Source organism: Hemicordylus capensis, chromosome 4 (assembly GCF_027244095.1).
Source record: "Hemicordylus capensis ecotype Gifberg chromosome 4, rHemCap1.1.pri, whole genome shotgun sequence".
NCBI lineage: Eukaryota > Metazoa > Chordata > Lepidosauria > Squamata > Cordylidae > Hemicordylus > Hemicordylus capensis.
This window is the reverse complement of record NC_069660.1, coordinates 116279319-116294492: the sequence shown is the minus strand read 5'-3', so window position 1 is coordinate 116294492 and position 15174 is coordinate 116279319.

Sequence of the window (15174 nt, the reverse complement as noted above, 5' to 3'; positions counted from 1 at the left end):
AGCGCTCCCTTAACCTGGCTGCTGAGCTCACGTGTCTCCTCAGGCTGCACAGATCCTAAGGAAACATCAAAACAGGTGACTAGATGAGGGAATCCCCCAAGGCTCTGTGCTTGTTGGGTGCAGGAGTGCACTTAGGTAATTTTTGAGCCTAGACCAGGGCTGCTCAACTTCGGCCCTCCTGCAAATGTTGGCCCACAACTCCCATAATCCCTGGATATTGGCCACTGTGGCTGAGGATTCCGGAAACTGTAGTTCAAGAACAGCTGGGGGGCCTAAGTTGAGCAGGCCTGGCCTAGACCTAAAGGCCTTTGGAGAGCCCTCCACCTGGAGGCCCCCTCCTGCGGCAAGGAAAGCACCATCCCCCTGGCACACACACCATGACAAACACAATATTTTTAACATGTGGGATATATTTATGCAAATATGCAGTAGCAGAAACATTTCAACACGCAACTTAACACATTCCCATCCCACATTTTTCTTTCCTCACTCCCCTTTCTGTCTCTAAAGCACCCAGCACAGGTCATAATCACACACGGCCACCCAGTACAGTGCAGGCCAGCAGCAGCCACGCTATCCAGGACAGTCTAAAGAGGATTTGAGGGCCCCCATATTGGGCAGCAGCAATATAGGAAAGTGCTGAAAGGCATCATCTCATACTGTGTGGGAGGTGGCAATGGCAAACCCCTCCTGTACTCTACCAAAGACAACCACATGGCTCTGTGGCCACCAGGAGTCGACACCGGCTCGACAGCACAACTTTAGTGGGTGTGGAGGCCCTAAACATCACCCCAGGGGTAAGAGCACCACTGGTTGTGCAGTACCTTGAAGGATATCTGGAGGCTGGGGGGGGAAGTCTCAGCCTCTGTTGATCTCCGCAACCTATTGGGGAAAGGTAGGTTGAACCATGCTTCACCTCACTTGCCTTTCTACCCACTTGTGCATGCGGTCATGTGAATAGCCCCAGTGTGTAATCGAGGCAGCTGTTGAAGGGATGATCCCCTGAGTTGGATATAGCAATAATTCAGTTTACAGGACTAACCTTTAACAAAATGCAAATATCACATATTCTGCAGAATCATTATTTATCCTGTGAAGATAAAACATTACTTTTTAACTCATCTCTGGCCATCATGACCTCTGAGGAAAATTCAAGAAAACTTATCTTTTGGAGTGGCAAGACAAACCACCAATTTATTAAGTGCAGCTCATGAAGGGAAAGAACAGCCTTAAATATGACCTATTTCAATGAGTTGGTTAATTTCCTATCTTTCTCACTTTGTTACCAAAGTAATAGATTTTCTGACACGAGTGCTCTAGTGACTAGCATGACTAATCAACACCCATTGTATTTCCACAGTAGAAGTAGCTGTTTATATCTCCTTTGCTCTATCTCCCAGTGAATTATCATTAAGGACTATTACGTTCCTCTTAGTATTTCCAGGCATTTGTTTTACTCAGCAGAACCAGTCTGCTGAATAATGGCAAAATAATTCTTATCACTCTTTTCAACAATTCACTCCTTTACCTGTTTTTACTTTATCTTTTCCTCCTTGGTGTTGAAGGGCAAAACTAGAAGGAGAGCCGGGACCAGAGCTGTATATATTGCTAGGTTAGAGAATTTCAGAACTTGTAGGACTTGTAATGGGAAGCAGAAGAATCCATAGAAGTATGACTTTTATACAGTTATATCAAAAGAATGGAGGAAAAATGAATGGCAAATTAATTTCCAGGATACATGATTCTAATATTTTGCAAGAAAGGATTGAGTGAAGGGGGAGTGACATTTTCCCCCATATTGAACAGAAACCCTGAAGCACAATGGCAAAGGCTTCCATTTGTATATCTGTACAAGCTCAGAGCCATCTTCTTGCTTCACCTTCCAGTCACCACTGCATTCCAGTGTCTGGTGCATAATCTTAGATCTGGCCCTTGCCTCATCTATCACATCAGGATATCACTATCATAATCCTGGAGTCATGAATATAGGAAAGGAAACGACAAGTCTGTTATTCCCTGTTAACCAGCAGGTTCTTTAAAGAAAGCCTAATTTGACTTACAGTCCCCTCATGTGATTAGGAAAGGAAAGATTGTGCCGTCGAGTCAGTGTTGACTTCTGGTGACCACAGAGCAATGTGGTTTTCTTGGCAGAATACAGGAGTGATTTACCATTGCCTTCCCCTGTGCAGTATGAGAAGATGCCTTTCAGCACCTTCCTATATCGCTGCTGCCCGATATAGGTGTTGTTTCCCATATTCTGGGAAACACACCAGCAAGGATTCGAACCAACAGCCTCCTGCTCTCTAGGCAGGTTGCTTCCCCGCTCCGCCATTAGGTGGCTCTCATGTGATTAAGAGATCCTTAATTTCTGGGTGCCAGAAGTAAGACAATATAGTCACCACCCCAATTTGTCATTTGTATACCCAAGGTTCAACAGTCAGTTCCTACAAAATCCTGGCTAATCTGAGGTATTACAGATCTGAGCAGTCTTTCTTCTGTTATGCTCCTGAACTCCACTTTCAGCTTCTCCTCTATCTCCTTTTCACAGAAAACAACCAAGTATACCTGTTTTCTGTCCTCCTTCCCTCAGACTGATTTCACAGGATTCCCTTTGTTTTTATATCACCATAAGAATGTAATTGACATTTCGCCAAATTCTTCCTCTCAGCAATCTGTAGAGATATCTCTAGAAAACACCTAGCATGCATTTTCATCACTCTTGAGTAAGTATACAAATACATGAGCTCTCTTCTACAATTTGCCTCCATGCATGAATACAAAGCAAGGAGGGGGAAGCAGGATTGTGCTTTCTGGCCCCACCACACTGTTTGTACATTTATTGTCTCCCCCACACCATCCATTCTGTCAAATACTGTCAGAAAGCCAACACACATACAACCAATCACACAAGTTTGGAGGACCTATGAACAACTGTACACACATAGGCCCCTTCCCTTCCAATGTTCTGTGAACACACTAGTCTTGGAGGTAAGTTCTGCAGGCTTGCTTCTCAATCTATGTGTTGGATGTACTCACAGAGGGGGAGCTCTAAGTGGACAGCCTTATCGGTGACTGTGGCTTGCAGATTAGAAAATGGTATTTCCAGATAGACTCAATCCCCAGTACAGTGGTCCCTCGACTTACGAAGCACTCGACATCTGAAGATTTCGACATACGAACGACAAAAAATACCGGAAGTCGTTGCCAGTTTAGATGCGGCTTCCTCGACCTACGAATTTTTAGATGCGGTTTCCTCGACTTACGAGTGTTCCGGACCTCCGTGGATGCACTTTTCGACTTACGAAAATTCCGACCTACGAACGTGCGTTCAGATCGGATTATCTTTGTAAGTCGAGGGACCACTGTAAATTTTTCTAGAATGTAAGCACGTCTGTTGCCTACTTTTCTGTCTCCATTTTTTTTTCCATGTGACCGTTGCCACATGACTAAGAAGCGTTGGCTTGCTACACAAGGGATCTCATGTATCTCACCCATAGGATAAAGTGTATGAAGTCTCAATCTGAGCATCTTTCTCACTAGGTAAACATAGCAGCAGGTGGTACAGGTGCTGCCAGGGGGGCAGTGAGAGGCATCTTTAAGCATAAATTAGTAGGTGCTTACCTCCATTCTGGCTGCACCTGCAACCTGCTCCAAGCAGCAGCACACCACCCAGCACTCCTTCTGGTGGGGGATCAGCTCTGCCACTCACCTGGCCACCGGTGGAGGATCAGCTCCACAGAAGCCTGGTGAGTGGTGGAGCCAATCCCCCGCCACAGGGAGTGCTGGGTGATGTGCTGCTGCTTGGAGCAGCTTGTAGGGGTGGCCAGAGCAGAGGTAACCACACACTAATTTATGCTTAAAGGTGCCTCTTGCCTCCCCACCTCCCCACACCAGCCGCTGCTGGGTAAACATCATTTTAGCTAAAAAATCTTGTGAATTTCATTGTGTCTCTCAAATTCACCCCCATCAGGAAAAGAAACATCACCTATCTTGTCTGCCCATATGGACATTATCTAATGTGATTTCCCTACCCATGCAACCATCATGTGTGGCATTTTCAAAACATTTCAGAGCCTTTTAGAAATGCTGCAACACAACACAAAATGAGCTGGAGGTGAAACAAGCCACCGGTGAGTTGCTTGCTCTTTCTTCCCAACACAGCTGCCTAGCTCTTTCTCTCTCTGTTCGCCCTGCCCCAAATCATGCAAGGATTTCAATTGCCCAGTTGGGGGTTTCTGTCCCCAATTGGGTGGGTTACAGCCTGTGTGACTTGAGGTAGGGTAAACAGAGAGAGATAGGCAGCTGGGAAAGGAAAGGAAAATAAGTAACACACCTGAGGCTCATTTTCAACCACCCCCCACTGCAGAATCGGGAACCGGTTCAATGGAGGTCTCTTCCCTCACCCAACTAGCTTTCAGCATGAACTAAAGTTTACTGAAGTCCTCCTGTTCCTTGTAATAGTCAACATACTGTGGTTTGTGCATGCTGACAATTGGCCAGGGAGGTGAAGAGAAAGGAAAGTGCTCCATTGAACTCTATTTCACTCCTACCCATGCACTGAAGTAGGTACTGATCATGTCCTAAGCTATGTTGGAACCAAGGACACATCTACTGAAGTCACTGTTCTAGAACTGGATCATGCTATCTCAATCCTAGGGCTAATACACACAAAAAGTATTTTTAAAGCCCAACAAAAACTTGCAGCTGATGAAGCAGCAATTAGCAGCTATTGTGGGTGAGAAGCAAAGCTGGACCACAGAAAAAGGCTTGATTAATCTAATTGCCTTTAATTATGCTTCAACATTTTCACATCTTTTGGGGGAAGCATACAACTCCCTTCCATCCCAAAGCAAAATCAGACATAGCTTTGTTTTCTTTTTAAAAGAAGGCCACTGTAGCCATCCTAGAAACATGGTCTTAATCAATGACATTAAATTCCTGGCAGTAGAGCTTCTCTTGAGATTGTCTGGCTTCATTATTATCAGAGAGGGGTAGACAGGCTTAATCACTATGTAGTGCCTTTCTCAGTAAATTAAAATATTAATTACAAGATGCATTATTTTATCTTTCTTCTCACGATTAAGTGAGTATTGGTAAATGCACCAATTTGTGCTGGAGCCTTTTTACTTAACAAAACATTCAGCCACAGCTTTTAGCTCTTTCCCAAAACCTCCTCCCTGTATTGAAGCAGGATAGTAAAATGGTACTGCTTAAGAATCTGTAAGGAAATATTGGATAGCACTATTATTTTTGTCTTGGAGACAAGTGTGTAATTATGAGCTCTTTATCTCTATGCTGATGACATGTGACCAATTCCCAAAGGCCAAGGGCTAATAGAGGGAGGTTGATTGAATGGAGCACATTTTTGAAGAGGGAAAGAGAACATTGCTTTCATGTACACAGCACTGTCTGTAACACAACTGCTGTCTTGTTATGTGCTCTTCACTTCTCTGAGTGGTGAAAAGTCCAGGCATAGTGCTACAGGGTTCATTTTCCTTTGGATTAGAGAGCACTGGTGTCTTATGGTATCTCTGTAGTGCCTGCTGTATTTACAAATACGTAAGTAGAGCACAGTGGAAGTAAATAGACTATAATAGCAGGCAGCACATTTGCTAATCCTGCATCATCAGGTTCACAAACACAACAACTGAACCCCAAGGATGCTTCTGTTTTAGCAGGCTCTATCTAAAAACTCTTGGCTCTCTATTTGATTGAGCCTTGGTAGGGTTTAGAGTTGGCTCTGCTAGTTATTTTGTTGGTGCTCGGGTGCAAACATGGAATAATGAATTCACTAGTGCAGTAGGCACAATATTTCCTAAGCAACCTCTCCGACCTGCTTCAAAATAAGCCCCGTGGGATTTGAAAGAACTACGGGGGCTGAAGTGGTGAGTAGGGATGTGCAGAACCAGTCCAGCAGTCCGTGGTCCAACAGTTTGGTCCGGGGGTCCGTGGGTTCATGATCAAACCGAACCCCCACCCCAATTCTGTCCGGACTGGAACTGGACCGCCGGGATTTGTCTGACAGGACCGCGAACTTTTTTAAAAAAAAAAAAACTTTAAAAAGTAACTACCTGTAGCCCCTTAGGGGGGCTTGCTGTAGCCCTGCGGGGGGGGAGCTGTGTGGGTTCCCTCTCCCCCCGCCGACCTTCCTCTCCCCCCGCCGGATTTTCTCTCCCCCCGCCGGCCTTCCTCATCACTGCTGCGGCTGGGTAAACATAGTCTTTTGGGCCCTTTTGGGCCTCTGTAAAAGCAAGCGGTCGCCACTGCTGCACATGCGCAAATTCCCTCTGCAAGTCCTGGCATGGCCTATGGCCTCGCAGAGGGCATTTGCACATGTGCGGCGCCAGCCAAAATGGCAGCCACTTGCTTTTACAGAGGCCCGAAAGGGCCAAAAAGACTATGTTTACCTGGCTGTGGTGGTGATGAGGAAGGAAGGTGGGAGAGAGGGAACCCGTGCGGACCCCACCCCCCACCCCACGGCTACAGCAAACCCTCCAAAGGGGCAACAGGTAGTTACTTTTTTTATTTAAATTTTTTTTTTAAGTTCGTGGACCGATCCAGGACCAGACCATACTGGGGGGGTTTGATGGGGGCCGGACCAAACTGGCCCGGTTCCATGCACACCACTAGCAGTGAGGTAGATGACTAGAGCACAAGTGGAGAAAGACTTGGCATGAATATGCCAGATCACGACACAGAACACACTTGAAGATCCATTATGTTTGGCCAAACTGGGTCAGCCTGGACCTGGACCTCCAAACTGGCTCAAACTGGCTTGAAGCTGTGCTGGTAAAGGAGAATCTGGAGAGGATTCCCATTTAATGGTAAAGGGTCGGGATCAGGGGCTTCCTTAAACCTAGAGGGGGCGGGAGAAGAATAATTTATTACTTACAGTGCAAACTGTAGCTGGGGCGGTGGCCAACATGAAGGGAGTGGCAGTGGTGGCCCCCGCCACTGGTCTTCCCCAGAGTAGCCCAGGCCAGCGGCAGCCCAGTTCAGGCCTCTGGGCATGCACGGGGGTATTTTAGTGATCTCCAAGCACACGCAGAGGCCATTTGCCACCAACACAGACTAGTCTCGGGGAGACCGGTAAGGATGGGGAGCCACCGCTGCCCCCACTGCCCCTGCCACAGCCACCGCAGCTTGCACTGTAAGAAATAAATTACTCTCCTCCTGCCCCCTCTAGGTTTAGGGAAGCACCTGCCCCATTAGTGGTAAAGGGGAATCCTCACATAATCAACTTGTGAATTCTCTGCCACAAGATGTGGTGACAGCCAACAACACAGATGGCCTTAAGAGGGGTTTAGATAACTTCATGGAGGAGAGGTCTATCATCAGCTACTAGTTGGAAGTCTATGGGGCACCTCCAGCCTCAAAGGCAGGATGCCTCTGAGTACCTGTTGCAGGGGAGTAACAGCAGGAGAGAGGGCATGCCCTCAACTCCTGCTGTAGGCTTCCAGTAGCATCTGGTGGGCCACTGTGTGAAACAGGATGCTGGACTAGATGGGACTTGGGCCGATCCAGCAGGGCTGTTCTTATGTTCTTATGTAGAAATCCAAGCCAGCTCGGTTCAGTCCAGGCCCAGTTTGAACTTGGATCAGCCGAGGCCGGTCCAGTTCGACACTGAGCCTTGCTCAATCTGAGCCGGCTTGCACAATCCTAATAGTCAGCTAAGTCTGTAGTGTTGGAGGTGAACTTCCAGTGCATCGACCTTTTGCACCAACTGTCCTAATGACCACTAGGGGCATTGGGAGTAGAGACAGTGAGTCAGGGTCTCCCTATCTGTCCCTACTCTATGACCCCTGAACTGACTCTGCAGCACTTCCTGTGCTGAGTCACAATCCTTCCTTTCCTCCTAGAGAGCAGATGGAAACATCTCTCTCTCTCTCCTTACCTAGCCACTATGTAGTCCTTTAGATTAGATATAGGTCTTTCCTGTCTAAGTGTATTTAACCAATAAATGTTTAGTGTTTAGTCACACAAGGATCTCCATGTGTTTTCTCTAAATAGCTGCAATATACAAACCATCCTCTGCTACCTACTCTGTAACTGGAGTGTGTGCTCATTCCTCAGTGCTCTGCTGTTTTACCTATTGTGGGTAAAAATCAACAACCTCTAACATGTAGCAGAGAAGGTCCTTACCATCAGTGCATTTTAAAAAGGAAATTCACTGAGGAGGGGTGAACTCAAAAAGGCATTTTTATATCATGCAAACAGGCACTTTTTAACATACCTTTTAAAATGTACATTTGTTCAAAAATTATGTATACAGAAATTATAAGTATTTCTATATTGTGTTTTAACACAAGAATTACAGCTTTATCTTTACCCTAATGCATTACAATATATTACCACAGCTCTGAATGTGGGTCTATAAACACCGCATTTTGAGAGGCTAAGCAGAATGAAAAGGGCATATCACCAGCAGGCAGGGGGCGTTAAGGATTTTGAGTTCATGGTCGGGCAGGGAGATCAAGTAGGGCTGTGGTGAAAATTCTTTATGTATACTTCATGTGTTAAAAAAATGCCAGCAGGCCAGAAAGTCTTTGTAGTTCTCTAAGCCTACATATTTGGGGAGAGCAGAGGAGAGAGATGATTGGTTAAATCCTCCCACTCCTTGTGAGACTGGAAAATGGCTGACATTCTAATGCTGAAGTTGTGCAAGGCTGTTATGCTAGTACAACCACCCTGCTCTACTGCAGTGTTAGCATGTTGGCCATTTTCCACTCATACAAGGGGGAAATGATTTAGCTCACATGCTAAGTCTGGAGCTTGCTTCCAGGCTAGTGTTACACCAACGCAAAGATGGTTTCAGTTGCCCTACAAGATACAACACCTGTGGCACAGCTCATATGTTGTGCAGGTAACTTTTGTGTAATAGCACAAATGTGCAGTTCTGAAAATCTCTGTGATTTAGTGCAGTCTTCTTGGAGTAGCACAACTGTGTTCATTTTGTAAGTTCAGGATGTCATCTAGTACTTCCACAAGCACTAATTGGCTGACATTCTGACTAATGGTCCTTATAATATCTGATGGAATCCCGAATTTATCTTATCTGTACATAGCATAAAATTTTGGATTAAGAGCTATCCATTTAAAAATAAAATTTAATTACCATTTTAGTTTACTGTAAATATTGGTCTCTATGCAAGTACGGACAATATTTTACATATATTTTGCATGTCCACATGATTAGAAAGGCAGCCTGCTAGGAGTTTGAATTATGCTTAGGTCTTATATTTAAGGTTGCTAAGTCCTGATTTTTGGCAAGTGTGGAAGCAGAGCCAGGATTGGTGAAGCCTGGCCAAGCAAACAGATTTGGGCAGAGCCTGAGGAATCTGGCTGGTTTGGAAAAGACCAGATGAAATAATGAGGAGAAGAAGAAGTGCCAGCACAGAATCTTGAGGGAAACTGATGTAGCCAAATAGTCTGGCAGCATATGGCAGGCCCTGGCAGATGTTTCCAGAATTTGGATTGCAGGCACCCAGTATGGTTGCCTGAGAGAATGCAGTTTTATTTGTGTGATGGGGACTTAGCAACCCTATTTAGGCTACATCATATTATCAAATACCGCTCACTTGAATGATAGCTGCCGTGGGGAAAAGAAAGAGGTTTCCCTAGCATTTCCCCTTAACTTCAAAGTATAGTCTCCTATTTAAGTTGATGTCCCAAGTCACTGACAGATAACTAATGGGTGCTCTCCAACTAAGCATGGTAGGGGTGTTCCAAACTGGTTCAGTTCAAAGTGGGTTCGATTCAAACCAGTCCGGTTCGACCAGTTCGAACATGAACCAGGCCAGCCTAGAAAAGAGGAAGCTGGTACACGTTAGAACTGGATCAAGCCCAGTTCAAATTAAACTGGTTTGAACTGGTTCAAAGTTTCAAGTGGCATGGTGGCTGCCATTTTCTGCTTCTTTTGACAAAAGTCCTGCCCTTGCTATTGGTTTTCTGCCATTGTCTTCTAATTGGCTAGCAATCTCCTTTCTCCTGGTTGGCTAGTTATCATTCAGAGTGTTGTCAGGGCAACTCTGCTCCTATTGGCTGCGGGGGGAGAGACAATAATTCCTCTCCTTTGCTTCCCTTGGACATAGTTACTCCATTATTGCTTGCTCCCCCACAAAAGCCTCTCCCGCAGATAAAGCCTGCTTCTTTATTTGGGGTTTTTCTAGCTTGTGTGTGTACTGCCGTGCTATAGATAGCACTGTGTGTCTGGCATACATAGCATAAATAGACCACCCACCCACGGCCCCACAACCCCCAAAGGCACTACCTTCTCCCCTCTCCCAACAGTGTGAAAGTTTTATTTACAGGGCAGAGCTAGGAGCAGGGTGCCTAGAGGGAGGGGTGATGATGCTGGTCATGGGGGTGAGGGCGGCAAGAGGGGCCTACTCTCCCAAATTGCCATAGTTGAGCACAGACTCACCTTTTGTGAGGGGCCACCTGCTCCTGCAGCACAGATGCCTGTGGCAGCTGAGGTAGAGGTGGTGGAGGAGGCTCCACAGCTGCCCGTGGTGGCTGAGGTAGAGCTGGTCAGGAAGAAGCTCTTCCTGACATGGCAGCAGAGGAGGTGGTGTCATCAACTGCTAGCCCAGGCAGATCTCACTTTCCATCCTTCTCCCCATTGATCCTCCTTTTCAGTGTGACCAAGACTGTGCGCAGTCCAAGACTCAGCACAGTCCGAGACTGAGGTGGATCAGGCAGAAGTCATCATTTCTGGACCTTCTCAGCCCCAAACGTAGTTTGTGTCCATCCCTTGTATGGCACACACTTTGCACCTGGTCATGATGGATACCCTTGGCTTAAGAAGACTAAGTCAAAGGAATGTTTAGACCTCCCCACTGGAGGGCCTGCTGCTGCCATGGCTGCTCTTGTGGAGAAGTGCCACAACACTCAAGAACTGTCTCAACACTCAAGATAGCAGCCTACTTCCACCAGAGCAAAAAGGGTAAGCGGATGCTCAGGGAGAGCCAGTGTGAGCTAGGCTTACCTTTGACACCTCATCCCTGAGGATGTTGAAATCTGGTGGAGCTCCACTTTCCTCTTGCTCCAGGGCCCGCAGGAGCAAGAGGCAGCCAGCCACAACTTGGCAAGGAGGTATGACTTGGGAGTGTGCTGGAAGCTCATTTCATGGATGGGGGCTGGAAACTCATTTCCAAAGCTGTCTCAACACTCAAGGCTTTCTTTCTTGCAATGAAAAGCTTGTGTGCTGAGATAACACCACTGAGCCAGGCTTTGCGCACCACTCTTTTCCTGCAGAAAATAATGGGCGAGCTCCAGAGCTCACTGACCACTCTGGAAGGAAAAGCCTTGGCAGGTCAGCTGAGGACTGGGGTGTTGGATCAGCTCAGCAACAAGCTGGGTCAATCAGCAGAACATGTTTTAACCTTGCGATGTGACCCAACTATGAAGGGCCACGCCATCACCCCTGACGAGCTGCCCAGGTGGAGGGCACTTCTGGTTTGAGAGGTTAGGCAGGCAGAGCAAAGGAGGCAGGAGCAGGAGGAGGGTGCTGGAGCACCTTCTTCGAGTGCACAGTATATGCCCAGCAGCAGCTTAACCAATGCTTCTCAGTCCAGCAGCGTGGTATCCCTGGCAGCACCAACTTCCACCCAGGCATTCCACCCTGTGTTTCAAGTGAGGGTGCCTAAGCACTTTTCCAGGGTTGTAAGCTGCCCAGAGAACAATTTGCTATGGGGCAGCTAACAAATAAAGTTCATTTATTTATATATTAATTATTACTTCTACTACTACAGGAGGAGCCCACCATGCCCTGCAGCAGTGCTGAGCAGTCCACTCTGCAGTACCTGCAAGAGCCAGTGGCAACCCGGAGACAGAGCCAAGCCAGTTTTGAGCACACCTCACCAAGTCTGGCCAGATTTGGTGGCAGTTACCAGACTGCTCATCTCATGCCCGCTAACCAGCATCCAGAGCGAGAGGGTGTTCTCCATGGCCAGGGACATGGTGACACCCTATTTCTCGTGCTTGGATGTTCCTCAAGGCCAACCTCCCCCTGCTGGGCAATCCTGAGCTGGACGTGGAGGGTGAGTGACTCATGGTCAACACCACCCGCTGCAAACCTGGCCAGCCCACAGATGTGTCACAGTCTGCCCCTTAGTGCTGCTGACACATGCAGACATGCACACACACACACACCACCACCACCACCACCAGGTCCAGGATGATGGTGGACTGGTGACCTGAGGCCCAGCAGCACCAATTGGAGACCATGGTGGTACATACAGGAGGAGGTTTGATTTTGTATGTGTTAAGTTACTGTTTGTTTCTGCTAACCTTTTTTCAGAGAAGTATAACTGGGGCCCGGGCAATTTCTGAGGCCAACTCATTATCCAGACAGCTCTCTCTCTCTCTCTCTCTCTCGCTCTCTCTCTCTCTCTCTCTCTCTCTCAGGACCCAGGCGCGCAAATGTCCAGTGTGCACATGCGGCAGCCTTCAAAATGCTCTCCGTGAGCAGGGAGAGGCCTGAAAAGGCCTGAAAATGGGCCAACACCGCCCTAAAAAACCTGGGGGGAGGCCAGAAGGGGGAGTGGGAACTGTTGGAGACACACACACCTGCAGCAGCACCCCCCAGAGGCCGCTGGACCTGGCAGTAAGTTTTCTTTTTTAAAAAAATTTGTTGTAGAGCCCCCGAGCTTGTCTGGGGGGGTTGGCTCAAGGTCGAGTCAAACTGAACCAGGCCCAGTTTGGCTCGAGGGCAAGCCATAAACTAGCCCAGTTCGATGGCAAACTGGCTCGACCTCGAGCCAGTTCGCACATCCCTAAGCTCTATGTCTAGACTTGTGCTTCACTCTCTGGTGGCTCAGCTTTTCAGTCTGATTCTGCATTGACATTGCAAGGTACACTACAATTCTTAGAATGTAGCTGAAGTTGATGTTGCTCTCTGGTGGTCTGCTGTGCCCTGCCTGCATCTGCATTATGGATTATTCTGCATTGCAAGGCCAAATGATGTGTACTCAGTCAAATGTGGCTGAAGAGTTGTTCCAAGTTGAAGTTCTTCCTATGCTTGCAAAGGGTGCTGCTGCTGTTGCAATGGGCTAGAGTCATAACTTGTGCCAATGACTTGTGCACCTGGCTCTGTGACTTGTAGATTCTGGGTCAGACTTGGTGATTCTTTTTTTGGGCTGTGTTTTGCACCATGTTGGATGTTCTGTGTTAGATTGCCTTTTGATGTACTGTCTTTCACTGGTGTGGGAGAACACTGTTTCACCCATAGGGAATAATGGGGAATTCAAACTGCCCCATTATTTCTCACAGGTAGCGCCTAGGGACATCGAAATGGGCTGGATGGTAGGGCATGATGAGTGCTACCTACCACCCAACCCACAAAACAACCAGGCAATTTTTAATGAATTTTAAAATGTTGCCTTAGGGTCATTACAGGTCATTGACCTATTGACTGAGATAAAATTTAAAAATGCATTAAAAATTGCCAAATTGCCCAATTGCTTTGTGGGTTGAGTGGTATGTATCACCCATTGTGGCCTACTACCCAACTCGCTTTGGTGTCCCTAGGTGCGGGGGGGGGGCATTATGGAGAACCAATTCAATCTGGTTCAGCAACCAAACTAATTCAAACTGAACCACAAAAAATGGCTCCATGCACACCCCAAAGCATGATAACTAGCCCCACACTACCAAGATGCTTCCAACTTACATATACACTCACTCTGCTTCTATCTCCCACTCTCTTCAAAAGTGCTGTTTCTTCATACACAGGTCCTCAAATCTCTCAAATATACCGAAATCTCTCTGATGGCTCAAGAGATATTTCCATATATCTCCTAATCATCAGCTATCATTGAAGAAACAGCAAGAATCATCCTGGGCTGTCATCTGCCCAAGTAGTAATTTGCTAATTAAAGGAACAGTTGGCCAATAGCCATAACTACATCACTGTTACTGAAGGAGACAGACAGACAAACACACACATGGAAGTTATATTTATGTAAAGTCAAAGACATTCTTTGGACAGAAGGAACCTTAAAGACTATAATGTCATCACTTGAATTGACTGAAATGGAGACAGTCTATGCTATCCTTCCCTGTGTGATCAAGAAGCTTTTATAAAATTTGCCAAGCCACCTCTATGACTGATTGAGCACCTTTGTGACCAGTTTTCCATGGAAAGCTACATTACACTGTGATAACTATGGAAATAAAACACTCCACTCCTATATTATTGATTGTGTGTTTAATACCCTCATCAAGGCTATTAATACACTCATTTGGAAAACCTCATCCCACCCCCACCACCACTCCCAAGAAAGGAAGCAGATTTATGCCACTGGAATACACAGGCAGATTGTTTTGTTGCACTTAGGGCTAGTCTGTATGTTACCATTTTAATGCAGAAGCACCCTGGATGGTGATCTGTACCTTTCAAAGCTATCTGTGTAGCACCGATAAACACCTAGTAATTTGCCCTTATATTACCTAATAAGTTCAAAATGTTTATCAATTTATTGTTTAAAAGGATCCGTATACTATCAAGAGGCAGGCCTTGAGCTCAATTTTTGTGGAACACTCTTCATTAAAGAAATGCCAGAGGTCTATTTTTCCCATTTGGGGGAATTGCATTCAATGTTCCACAGCCCCTATTCCAACTTCAGTCTTCTCTTAATAGCATGGTAAGACCCAAGTTGCCAGGTAAATAGCTTGAAGAGGAGAGGGAGCATGAAGAAGGAAACACTTGAATACCCATTACTCATGATGGCACAAAAGGCACATAGAACCTTGAGCACAATTGCCTATTGCTACTGCAAATATTGATATTCTGCTTTTCAACAAACACATGCACTTTTCCAATACATGAACGATTCGAATAAGCTGATTTTGGTAAGCTACAATGAGGAGGTGGTACCAGAGAAAACCACTGGAAGAGCCCATGTTCCTGTACAGGCTCACCTTGCTTCACAGTCCTGATGTATGGTTAGTGGGCACATACAAGTATTGGAAGAAACATTTTTGGAGCCACAGCATAAGAAACTCCACTTTCATTTTTATTTTTTTTTAATGAACCAAGCTCTCGAGCTTTGAAGGGAAGAGTAAGCTTTAATAATGACAGAAGTTTTGTTTGAAAGGATAAATAACAGGAATGCAAATAATAGGAACCATACATTATGTTAATTTGTGTTTGTTTGTCTGGTTTCTAAAACT